Raw genomic sequence first — 13,150 nt, 5'->3', positions numbered from 1 at the left:
GGCCTTGTTTTCCAATTCTAGCTTTGAAGGTCCTTGACTCTTGGACTCATTTTCTCTTCTATAGATAATTTCCATGTCGGAAATGTTTTTGATCATCTCCATGATTTGGGCATTTTTCAGCTTGTCAAAGTTGCCACTGGTGGCTGCCACAATCATATCCCTAAACCTTTGCTCAAGGGTTTTAAATAAGATTTGGGTTGTCATCCATTTGGGGATCCCATGATGTGGGCAAGAGGTAAGAAGGTCTCTAAATCTTCCCCATGCTTCACTCAAAGTTTCAAGATTATGTTGCTTGAAGGTTTGGATTTCATGCCTTATTCTAGCGGTTTTTGAAGGAGGGTAGAATTTGTTGATGAAAACTTTTGACAAGTTCTCCCAGGTAGTGAAAGTACCCGGTTCATGGGAATTCAACCATTTTCTAGCATTATCCTTCAATGAAAGAGGAAAGAGCATAAGAGGAATTTGCACTTCCGTAATGTCATTATACTTGATCATATCCGCTTTTTCTTTGAATAAGACAAGATGTTCATGAGCATCTTAACTCTTCAAGCCATGAAAAATATCTTGTTGAATAAAGGAGATTGTATGATGATGGAGATCAAAATTATTAGGAGTAAGAACTCCATAATTAATTGCCGAGTAGGACCGATTAGGATCTGGTCTATGGTAGTAACCCATTGGTTGGTCCGCCATTTCTTTGTCAATGAAGTTAGTTTTTGGTGTATCTGGTTGGCTAGGAGAATTTGAATGTTGTGAATGGGTGGGTGAGTGATTTGGAGAGTGGTTTGGTGAATGGTTTGGTTGAGAGATGGTGGAATGATTAAGGAATCAATTGTGGGAGTAGGTGTATTTTGTAGTTGGTTTGGTAAGGGTGGAGATCTCCTTAGAGCCGATGGTGTTAATCATCTTCTTACCCGGAAGGACTTCTCAATATCTCGATCAAGAGAGAGAAGAGAACTGGTATTACACCTATACATACACTCAAAAAGAGATCCAATGGTCTTAATGCAAAGAATGCACTAGGACAAGGATGGATTAACAAACAAACTAACTAACTAAGCCTAGAAATAAACAATTAATCTAATACAATATCACCGTCCTCGACAACAGCGCCAAAAACTTGTTGTCAAATTTTGTATTTGTGCCTCACAAGTGTACAAGTTTGTCACCTGTATCTGAGGGTCGAACCCAAAGGACGGCTATTATGGTTCTAAGATTTTTTTGTCTAGACACTAGTTTAGTTCAATCAATCTAAGATGATGAGTTGGTTTAAGACTAATTAACGAAATCAAAGCTAAGGCAATTAAAAGTCAAGTGATTACCAGAACGATAAGAAACAATGATTAAGGAAACTAGGATGTTCGGGTTCGCTTATATAGACAAAGAAGGAAGTACACATAGATTAACAAAATCCAAGAGTGAATATAAAGGAAAGACCCAATCTCTCGATGTGAGACTAACCCTAGGTTAAGATCGATTAAGTCCTCACTTAATTAACCCAACCCACAATTTTATCATTTAATTCCTAGATACTAGTCAAGGTCTCACCCAACAAGTAGAAAAAATAGTGCACACACCTAAATTCTCATTCAAGCATTCTCTCAAACACCTTATGTGCATGACAAAATTAATAAGCATATACTCAAGGATTGTAGTCTTTCTATGTCATAATCCAATCCTATAACTCTATATAAGATCTATCCCCCCCCCCCCCCCCCCACATCCTAGTAAGGCACCACTCACACATGGTGACAACAACCAATACAAAAGATGGAAAGTTTGACATATAACAAGTAGAAGAAAGCATGTTGTAGAGATAAACTAATTAAGCAAACTTAAATATATAAACAATTGAAAGGTAAACAGACTACAGGAAGAATTATACTAATAAGAGACAAAGTTGCAATCTTGGATTAAATGGAAGATAAATCTTCACCACTCTTCAAATTACAACCCAATACCAAATGTAAACAATTGAGATAAACTAGATCTAATTTAATTACTAAGCTATTAATGTTTTATTAGCGAAATATTAAGGCTTTCTTAAGAATACTTGCATTAAAAGGGAAATAATTTCAGATCTAGGGTTGTGTGTCGAAAATGATTAAGGGAAGGGGTATTTATAGTTTATAAGGAAAATAGGTCAAGAATTACAAAAGAAGTCAAAATGCGGAAAGTGTGTCCCAGCCGGTGGGTTGGCCGCCGGTAGGCTGCCCGGCTTGGAGTATTCTGATGGTTGGTTAATAATTGAGAGGCATCAGGTATGCACGGTCGGTGCGTCGGCCGCCGGTGGGCTGCCGGTTGGGCGCTCGCTGTAACTCCTCTTCAATTTCTTCCTTTGACTTATCATCTTCATGCTTTCCCAGACGGTACGCCGGCTGCCGGTAGGGTGACCGGCTGGGAACTTCCTATATTTTCTTCTTCAATTTCTTTCTTAGCTTCAAGGGTGGGGGTTCCTAGCCGGATGGCGGCCTACCGGCTGGGAACCTCTTCTCAGCCCTCTTCTTTTCCTCATGCTAGCTTCTAATCTCGTCTTTCTTGCTCCCATTCCCCCGTTTCCGTCTCAAATCCTTCAAGATGAGACACACGTACATAGGATAGGGAACCAGGAAGCAAAATGCAAGAAAAGAAATGCAAAACCGTATCAAATGGCGTCAGAATGCATGAGAATAAAGCGGGGAAATGGTATAAATTGATAGTGGGGTTTGTCGACCTCCCCCAATCAAACAATTTATTCTCAACTAATGTAGTAGGGTAGTCGAGGTCAAACCACAAGGAAATCAAGTATCGAATACTAGTTTGTCTTAAATTACAAGTTAGCTACGCGAATCAAGAACGTGGTTGATATTAAACTAATTAACTAAATTATTAACTAACTAAGACAACTAAAGTAAGAAAGCAAGTAATAGAAATAATAATGGTCTAAACAATAAATAAAGGCCTAGGATCCGATTTTATCCACCGACATGCTTATTTACTATGATAATTCCCGTTAATTAGTCGTTAAGGTGAAGTGTAAGGGGGAAAACGCCTCTAATTCGCCTAACTGCCTCTCGGGCTCATAATAGGACACTAGTATCCTCGACTCACCTCCCTCCCGGGTTCGTGACTCGGACTCCCTAATTCAATACCCAAGTACCTGAGTATTGGTCAAGGTTATTAAACTTGCGTTGGTTTCCAAGTCATCCCAGTCCCTCTCTCGAGGGTTGATTTCAAACTCAAGATTGAAGGCACCCTCCTCGTTTCTCCCTCTCGGGTTCAACCTAGGTCGACAACTAGTCAAAATGAGATGGTCTCACTCTCAACCTAATAGGTTCTCATCAATGGTCAAGGGTTAAAAGTCAATCACCAACAACAAATAAGACTATAACAAGTCAAATCCTTCAATCATCCCTAGCCAACACTCCAACAACTAATTAAAATGGGATTTAATCAAGTAACTTACATATGTCGGGGTTAAATCGAATCCTAGTGAAAATACTACTCACTAATCACACTTAAATTAACATTAAACATATTACCACTAAACTAATCACAACATTAAACACAGTGAAATCAATAAAGACTAAAACTTTAAACTAAACTCAACAAAGTAAGACTAATGAAGACTAAAACTTTGATTAAATAAACTAACTAAACATAACAATAATGAGAAGGCAATAACTAAGAGAAATATAGAAATTAGTAACATACTTGAGATGAAATTTGCATAAACAATGTAGATCTACATACCCAAAATATTAAAGTTTGAACAATAATTAAACTATTACTAATTAATTAAAGAGAGATTTATGGAGAGAAAACTAGTCATAAACCCTAAATAAAAACTAAAAATGGGGGATCTCTTCTTTCTCTGCCTTCGACCAAAACAAAATGAAGGCTCCCCTATTCGTCTTCTGCTCAACCTAGAACAAAAACAAAAACTTGAAGAGTTGTTGTCTCCTTTTTGTTTGTCCCAATCTCACTTCTTCAATTTTCATTTGGTGGGTCATGACTAGAGAAGGCCCAAATGGAAGAATAAAAGCAATAGCCCACATAAAAACAAGGATCATATGTTACCAAGCCCAGCAAAATAGGCCACGAGGTACAACTATTGAAGCCAGTCTCGATCCACTAGTGTTACTCGGTTTTTACTCGAGTTGATACCTACAAAATAAAATGTCCAAAAGCAGTACCAAATTCCAAAAAGTAATATAAAATAGCAATATTTGAAACTAATCGGGTAATATGCTCTATAAGATAAAAATGGGTAAATAACGTTAACTCGAGTTATTAATTGGTTGAATAAGAGATAAAATGCGAGTCTAAAAGACGTAAAATAAAGTGTTATCATCCGCTGGAGAAGGGTGAGCACCCAATTGGTCAACAAACCAAGCGAATCAACCTTGGTGGAGATATTCATCAACAATCTCCGTCCGGTTCATGCCAACTTGCTAAGGTACCAGAACATCAAAACCTTCCAGGATATGCAGATCCTCGGGACCCGTATCGAGGATGACCTGCGCAAGGGCGTATTGGCCAAAATCACGGGTAGAGGCTATCAAGGGTCTACATCAATTGTATCTCGTCCATACGGTCAAGCAAACAAAATTGATGAGGTCAACCTCCTCGAGCCAACTACAAAGAAAGCCAAGCGTCCCCAAAGGATATTCACCAACTTAGGATCGGCCTACGCTAGCGCCATGAAGAGGCTCATGGAACAAGGGAAACTGCAACCAATCGGGCCCACTCCAGACCCGCCTGAAGCAAAGAAAACTCGCTTTTGGAACCTTAACGCCTATTGCCAAAGGCCATGACACAGAAACTTGCTTCATGCTAAAGCACGCTATCCAGGACATCATCGAGAAAGGAGAACTACCTCTACCTCCACCTGCAAAACCAAACAACAAAACAAACCCTTTGGGAATTTACGCCATTTCAGATGATGAACCAACTCTACATTGCTCGCATCTCATCTTGCCTATTGGGGACGAGACCAATGCCTTGGGAAAGGACACCCCGGACGGGATGTTCGTATTCAGCGTCGCGTCCATGCTCGCCATGTTTCAACAAATCGAGAAAACCACGGCTAGTCTCTCGGAGAGGATCACCCGACTCGAGGATGCTTACCGTTGACTAATATTCAACCCACCAACATCTGCACCACGTCCAAAGGAGGGTCCCCCAAACACCCAAAACTCCCAATTCCAAAATGGAATACTTCCACGACCATTCTGGCATGCACCTCACAACATAAACCACAATAATCGACCTCACAACAATCACCTTCATAAAAACTATCCGCACAAAAACTTCTCTCATAAAAACTATCCTCCAAGGAATACCCCTTCAAGGTACACTCGCGATCCTAGAATCAACGGCATTTGGAGAGATGACGTCTACATTGTCTCGGGAAAGGGCAAGCAAACCAAAGAGATTAATCACCTTACTCGATATGGACGCCCTTACCAGAACCCAAACAATACAGCAAATGATCCGCCAGCAATCAATGACCAAATCGTCCCAGACGTTGACATTCAACCTAGGGTTCCCGAGAACTCAATTCTCAAGAAACTCCAGAAGGCCAAGGCCGAAATATCCATATGGCAACTAATCACCACATCCTTTGAACACCGGCAAGCTTTGCTTCAAGCCTTGGAGAAGCTAACAGTGCCTTCCACCTCCTCACCCAAAGAAGTGGTAGCCCATATGACCAAGGACGTCCTTGACCTAAACAACCCAATAATCTTCTCCGACGAGGATATCCCTCCCTTTGGAGCCAACCACAACTTTACCCTATACATCACCGTGCAATGCTTGAAAAAGAACATATCCATGGTCTTGGTGGATGACGGGTCTGCATTCAACGTCATTCCTCTCAAAACAGCACATAACTGGGGATCAAGGAAGCTGACCTAGTCCCAACCAATCAAGGAGTTCACGCCTATGACGACACTCGTCGTAAGGTCGCCGGTCTTATCACCCTAACCATCACAACAGGACCCTTGGAGAGACAAGCCAGTCGAAATCGACGCATCATTCAACATGCTTCTAGGGCGCCCTTGGATCCATGCCGCCAGAGCGGTCACATCTACCCTTCACCATAAAATTAGGGTCCCCTTCAACGGGAAAACAGTCACAATTCCTACATCCCCAATCAAAGCTGTCATGAAAAAGGGGATAGCCTCGCAAGTCACGAAGGAGATCGACAACAAAATGTGGGGATTCTAAGTCGTGAATGCCCTAACCAATGAACCAACACCTTTTGATTGTGATCCATCCTCAAACCTCACGATCAACCCCATCTTGATGCGCCAAGGGTATTTCCCGGGCATGCCTCTTAACCCACTGAAAAGAACCATGCCTCCCCTGAAACAGGACAAGGTCCCCAACATCCCTTTCGGACTAGGCTACGAGCCAACTGATGAAGATATCCGCTAAATGTGTCTCCTCATGAAGAAGCGCAAAAAGCAAGGAGTCATCCTCCGCCCATATCACTTGACCCTCAACGGATATTTCGTCTTCGAAGAAGAATCTGAACTTTACAGTGGTTTTCTTGAGCCAATCTACGAACCCATAACAAAGGTCAAGCATCCAGGTATAGAAGTCTTTCAAGACTACTACTACTTCATCCCTGACAACAACACCAATGCTGCATCGATCAAGTCTGAATTGACCTCTTGCCTACACGGGCAAGCTGTGAGCCTCGTTTTCATAGACGACAACATCAAACACCTCAACTATGAGGACATCATAAACATTTCTCTCAAAGACAACTAGTTTGACCCTACTGCCTTGATCTCTGATGCTAACCCAGAGAAAGCTATCCAAGGCTGGAGGAAAACTTTCAAGTGGACCGATCTTCAAGGCCGCATTCTCAAGATCACAACTGGAGAAGGCCCCATGTTCAAGGAGGAAAGTGAAGTCGATATTGAGTCAGAGTCTGTCTTAGGCCCTAAAACTCCCGACACCCTTGTCAAAGTCCCTTTTGCACTATTTTATCTCAAGTTTGAGGCTGTATCAACTAAAGCCACCCCTACTCCAGCAGAAAGTAGCAACCTGGAGCTTTTCTCAGGGGCCACCTCCTCTAGTGCGTCACCTCTGACTCCCAATGAGATGTCTGTCCTATCCGAGCTTTTCGATCAGATTGACTTAATGAATGCTAAGTTTTCTTACGACTCGTCTCAATTTAACTGCAATGCAATTCTGAACGAATATGAGGAATTTGACTTAAGTGACGATCCACCTCACCTAGCCGAAGAACTCGACAAATGTGAACATAGAACACCCATCATTGAGGAGACCAAACCCATCACCGTAGGGACCGACAATGCATCTCAAGAACTTAGGATAGGGACCACCCTTGACCCCTTGGAAAGACAACAATTCATCGACCTCTTGCACGAATACAAGGACGTATTCGCATGGTCTTACAAAGACATGCCTGGGATCGACAGAGAGATTGCATAGCACAGGATACCCATTAAGCCCAGAGCTAAACCCATGAAGCAAAAGTTGCGCCGCATGAGCCCTGAGTGGGCTCTAAAAATCAAGAGGTAGACAAGCAATTCAAAGCTGGATTCATCAAAGTTTCCAAATATTCTGACTGGGTGGCTAACATAGTCCCCGTACCCAAGAAAGACTGAGTGGGCCCTGTTCTTTTGAACTGAAACGGATATAATCTGAATTGAATTGAACTTATAGGATCTGAACTGAACTTACCATGTTCTTTTGGACTGAAACGGACCTGATCTGAACTGAGTTGAACTTATAGGATCTGAACTGAACTGAACTTACCCTGTTCTTTTGGATTGAAATGGATCTGATCTGAACTGAACTGAACTTATAGGATCTAAACTGAACTGAACTTACCCTGATCTTTCGACTAACGCGGATCTGATCTGAACTGAACTGAACTTATAGGATCTGAACTAAACTGAACTGAACTTTTAGGATCTGAACTGAATTTATTGGATCTGAACTTTTCTGAACTTATAGGATCTGAACTGAACTGAACTTATTGGATCTGAACTGAACTGAACTTATTGGATCTGAACTGAACTTATTGGATCTGAACTGAACTTATAGGATCCGAATTTAAATTAACTTAAATTAATTTAACTTTGTTATTATCATTTTATTGTTATTGTTGTTGTTCTTCTTCTTCTTCTTCTTCTTCTTCTTCTTCTTCTTCTTCTTCTTCTTCTTCTTCTTCTTCTCCTTCTTATTATTATTATTAATATTATTATTATTATTATTATTATTATTATTATTATTATTATTATTATTATTACTACTATTATAAAAACGCAAACTTTTATTGAGATTAAACAAAAATTTTAGAAGAAATTAGTGGACAGCCAAGAGAGAACATTGATAAAAAAAAATATAGTCTAAAACAAAAGGTAAGATAATAACATTTTTCCGCTTTATATACATTGGTTTGTTCATACATTATACTACAGTTAAATTACGATAAAAAATAATGAGAGGAGTTATATTTTTGTTTTAAAAAATAATAATATATATACGTATCGAATAATTAATGTCAAGCGTTTTTGCATCGGTTTTAAAAAATAATACTCCGTATATTATTTCTATTATTATTATTATTATTATTATTATTATTATTATTATTATTGTTGTTGTTATTATTGTTATTATTTTTTGGGAAAAGTTAAGTATATTAATATCAACAAAATTACATCATCCAGTTAATGTTCATACAAAAGAAGTGCCAACATATAATTTCTAAACTATTCAATGTGTGGCTATGTGTTCTGAATATTTCTAATCCAAGTCTCCTCCTCCCGAGTGATTGGAGCTTTGTTTCTGGCCCAGAATCTGGTAAGAACAGCTTGTATGGCCTGCTGGACGAGTATTCGAGGATAAGTTACTGTAAGAAATACTCTAGCTTTGTTGCGTGCTTGCCAGATCAGGTACACTATCATCACATAGCAGGCACAAGTAATCCTTCTACTCAAGATGCTATATCTCCTCCCTCTTTTGTTCCAGCCAACCAAGTCTCTTGGGTTAAGACTAATGTGAAGTTGCTGCTGCAGAAGTTCAGAGCACCTCTTACTAAATTCACAGTCAAAACATTAATGTTCATGATTTTCATCTGCAACATTATATAATTAGAAGTCCATAATAGGAGATCCACCCGTTCTAGCCAACCTGTCTCTAGTGAGGAGCCTCCCTATCATAACTACCTAATAGATGAAGGAGGTCCTTGGTACATTCATGGTATTCCAACATATTTTCCACCAGCAAACAGTGGACTTGGGGGTTCTAAGCCAGTCATATACCTCTTTGATGGAATATTCAAAAGGTTTCCCCAGCCACTGGTCATCGGTGTAAGAAGGCCTAAATAAGGACATGATGTAGGAGATTTTTTTTCCATGACCAACTACAGTCAGTGGGAGGGGAGTAGTTGGTCCAATGAATATCTCTCAGATACACATGGTTGATCCATCGCACCCAGAGATGATCCTTCTTTGATGCCACCCACCAGACATACTTTCCCAAAAGTGCTTTGTTTCAATTCTTTGCATTTTTAATACACAAGCCACCCTCAGCCTTAGGGGTACAACAGAACTCCCATCCTACTGCAGGGGCACACAGATAAGAATAGTTCCCTCCCCAGAGAAAATTCCTACATACGCTGTCAATTCTATTCATTATACCAGATGGGATAAGGAAAATAGTGGCCCAATACGAGTGCAGGGTATGTAGAACAGAGGTAACCAATGTTAATCTTCCAGCATATGACAAATGTTTAGCTCCCCAAGCTCAAATTTTTGCAGTGATCCTATCAGTCAGTTTCTTCCCTTCATTTTTGGTGAGTTTTTTAGATGAAATTGGAACCCCTAGGTATTTAAATGGTAGGGAACCCTTCTTAAACCCAGATATTTTGAGCACCGCATCCACAGTGTCAGCCCTTACCCTATTGAAAAAAATCTCAGTTTTGTCTTTATTAAGGCATAGACCAGAGGCAGCTGAAAAAGTGGCAAAAGCCCTTAGCAGCCACATGATTGACACAACATTACCTTTAGAGAACATAAGGAGGTCATCTGCAAATAATAGATGGTTCAACCTCAGGTACCCACAAAGGGGATGGAACCTAAAATTGTCTTGTTGTCCAACCACAACCAATATCCTTGACAAGTAATCCATAAAAAGGGTAAACAAGATAGGGGACAAAGGGTCTCCTTGTCTAAGCCTTCTCTTGCCTTTAAAGAAACCAAAGGACTTCCCATTTAAGGATAAAGAGTAATATGGGGATGACACACATTTCATAATCCAGTTGATGAATTGACTTGGAAAGTTTAGAGCTTTTATCATCGGATGCAAAAACTCCCACTCCACATTGTCATATGCTTTTTTCAGATCTATCTTTACAAGACATCTTGGAGAGGCAGATTGTCTGTTGTATAATCTAACAGTGTCTTGACAAATGAGTACATTCTCCACAATATTTCTCCCTTTAACAAACCCCCCTTGATTGATGCTCACTATGTCAGGTAAGACTTCCCCCAGTCTGTTGCACAACAATTTAGCAATGCACTTATATATACAATGTGTTACAGCATGCTATTGGTCTAAACTCCATTACAGTTTTAGGATTACTAACTTTTGGTATCAAAGTAATGTTTGTAGTGTTGAGTTGCTTCAATAGTTGACATGTTTGGAAGAAATCTTTCACAGCAGCACACACATCCTGGCCCACAATATCCCAAGAATCTCTATAAAATTGGCTTGTGTACCCATCAGGCCCAGGGCTTTTAGAATCAAGAATAGAGAAAATGCTCTGCTTAATTTCATTATCAGTCACTGGCCTAAGCAAGATTTCAGAATGTTGATCACTGAGTAGATTACCAGTCCTCACTGTAGGTTTATGAACCTTAGTAGTCAGATTGCTATATCCCAAAAGCTCATTGTAGCAGTTCAAGAAAGCTTGCTCAATTGCCAAAGGATCCTGGTGGTTTACTCCATTACCATCAGTGATTTGGGAAACCTTATTGTGGATTTGTATGGCTTTGATCCTACTATGATAAAAATTAGTATTCTCATCTCTATTCATTAACCAGTCTACCTTAGCCTTTTGCTGTAAATAGTTTGTTTTTGCCTTGCTTAAGGTTCTATAGTTCTCTGCTGCTTCCTGTTCAGTAGCCAAAAGTTGATGATCTTGAGGATTAATATGCATTTGGGTTTGCAATATATCCAACAGAGATCTAGCAACTTCAGCACACTTTTCTATTTGAGAGAACCTATTTTTATTTAATTCTCTCAAAGGCTTCTTCAGATTTTTGAGCTTTGTGACTACTTGATACATTTTGACCCCTAAAATATGTTTATGTCATTCTTTGGCAACCACCTCTTTATAACTAGGGTCCAAACTCCACATATTGAAATACTTAAAGGAAGTATGCCTGGCAGATACCTTATTCCTTCTGTAGCAAATACAAGGACAGTGATCAAAATTGCCCTCATTTATGAAATAAGCTGAACTTTCAGGGTATAAGAGCAGCCATTCTATGTTAATAAGGCATCTATCAATCCTGGAAAATACTCGAGTGGTAGGATCTTGTTTATTGTTCCATGTAAAAAAAAGACCCATGGGCTAGAATATTAGTCACCTCACAATAATCCACACATTGTCTGAAATCCTTAATTTCATTCCAAAGCACTTCACTGCCCAATTTTTCATTATAGTGCAACACAGAGTTGAAGTCACCACAAATACACCAAGGTTTAGAGCACTGATCCTTAAGCCGAGTAAGATGCTCCCACAGTCTAATTCTTTCTATATCAGAATTGGACCCATACACAACAGTATACCAAAAAGTTATCCCCAGAACTGGTATCAACAACTTCCACAGTTATATGTTGATCATTGCTAGAAATAAGTTGGACACTAAACAATTGAGGAACCCAAATTATCCACACTCTACCACCTGGATGATGCATATTGTTATTAATACCATGCCACTGATGTCCTAAATTATTAAGCACATAAAGAAAATCCTTCTCCTTAATTTTAGTCTCCACTAAACCAAATAAACCAATGTTATTTTGATAAAGAAAATGCTTGATATCTAGTTGTTTATTTGGATTATTCATTCCTCTCATGTTCCAAAATCCCAAATTATCCATTATCACTATTAATATTCACTCCACTCCCCCCCGTCATCCTGTACCAGAGTCGTCTTATTATTTGCAACACTGCTCTTTGTTGGAGAAGCACATGCCAAATAAGTTGTCCTAAGCATGATGTGTGATATAGTAGCATGTTCTTGTATAATAGGGCTAATGACACGGCTGTCGTAACCCTATCAAAAATAAAACCAACTGGTCCCTATAAAATGTAGTAGAGGCAGTCGGGTATCGAATCCACAGGGAGATGGGAAATTGTATGCTAAACTAAGTCTATCTAAGTAACCGTTTCTTGGGGTTTTGATTGTTTTAGTTCTAAACTACGAAGTTATAAGGAAAGTGAGCAGAGAAGAGACAAGGATTAAACTTGAGAGAAATTTGCAAATGAAGAGAGATAGCTAGGACAGTCGGTTCACCATGGTTTTCTAAGAATCCAATATAGGGTCACAGGTCAGCATAAATTCGGTCTACAAGGTAATGAAAAGGTCCTCTCGGTCCACTATTCGCCCTAAAACATTACTAGCTTAGCTTCACCCTCACTAGCATGCCCTAATGTTCATTGCAGGTCTTACCCCTTCCGAACTCTCGATCTAGGTCAAGGTGTACCAATTCAATTAGCTAAATGCGTCGACTTAAGCAACCAAACGCTATTAAATGCAATGATTAACAACACAAACCTAATTTGAACCAAACCCTAATCACCTATTCATAATTCCCTAATTACCATGGCTCCCCTATGCCCTAGCATAGAAGATTAGCTATGCATAATAGATATTGAGGAAATAATAAATAGCACAACAAATAAATTGAACATACTAATTAACAAAGAGACAAGGGAAGGAGAAATCAATAGAAGAGATGAAAACAAAAATGAAATTGCAATAATAATTAATTGAAATAAGGATTAGAAATACCGAATACAAGAGAGTAGTAATGGAGTAATTAGGTTTTTAAGAGTAGAGTTCTAAGAGAAGGAAAATCCGAGAGAAGAGAAGAAGTATTCCCGTCGTTTTTC

General features: G+C 39.4%; 1 non-coding gene across 1 annotated transcript; it reads left to right on the top strand.

The window, feature by feature from the left end:
• Nucleotides 1-214: 214 nt before the first annotated feature.
• Nucleotides 215-321, top strand: LOC141635353 (small nucleolar RNA R71). Its single transcript, XR_012540049.1, has one exon. It is a non-coding gene; the product is annotated as a small nucleolar RNA R71 (small nucleolar RNA).
• The last annotated feature ends 12,829 nt before the right edge of the window (nucleotides 322-13,150 follow it).

The sequence above is a fragment of the Silene latifolia genome, chromosome Y, assembly GCF_048544455.1.
Source record: "Silene latifolia isolate original U9 population chromosome Y, ASM4854445v1, whole genome shotgun sequence".
Taxonomy (NCBI): domain Eukaryota; kingdom Viridiplantae; phylum Streptophyta; class Magnoliopsida; order Caryophyllales; family Caryophyllaceae; genus Silene; species Silene latifolia.
The sequence above is the reverse complement of the archived record's forward strand: the minus strand, read 5'-3'. Positions and strand labels throughout refer to the sequence as shown.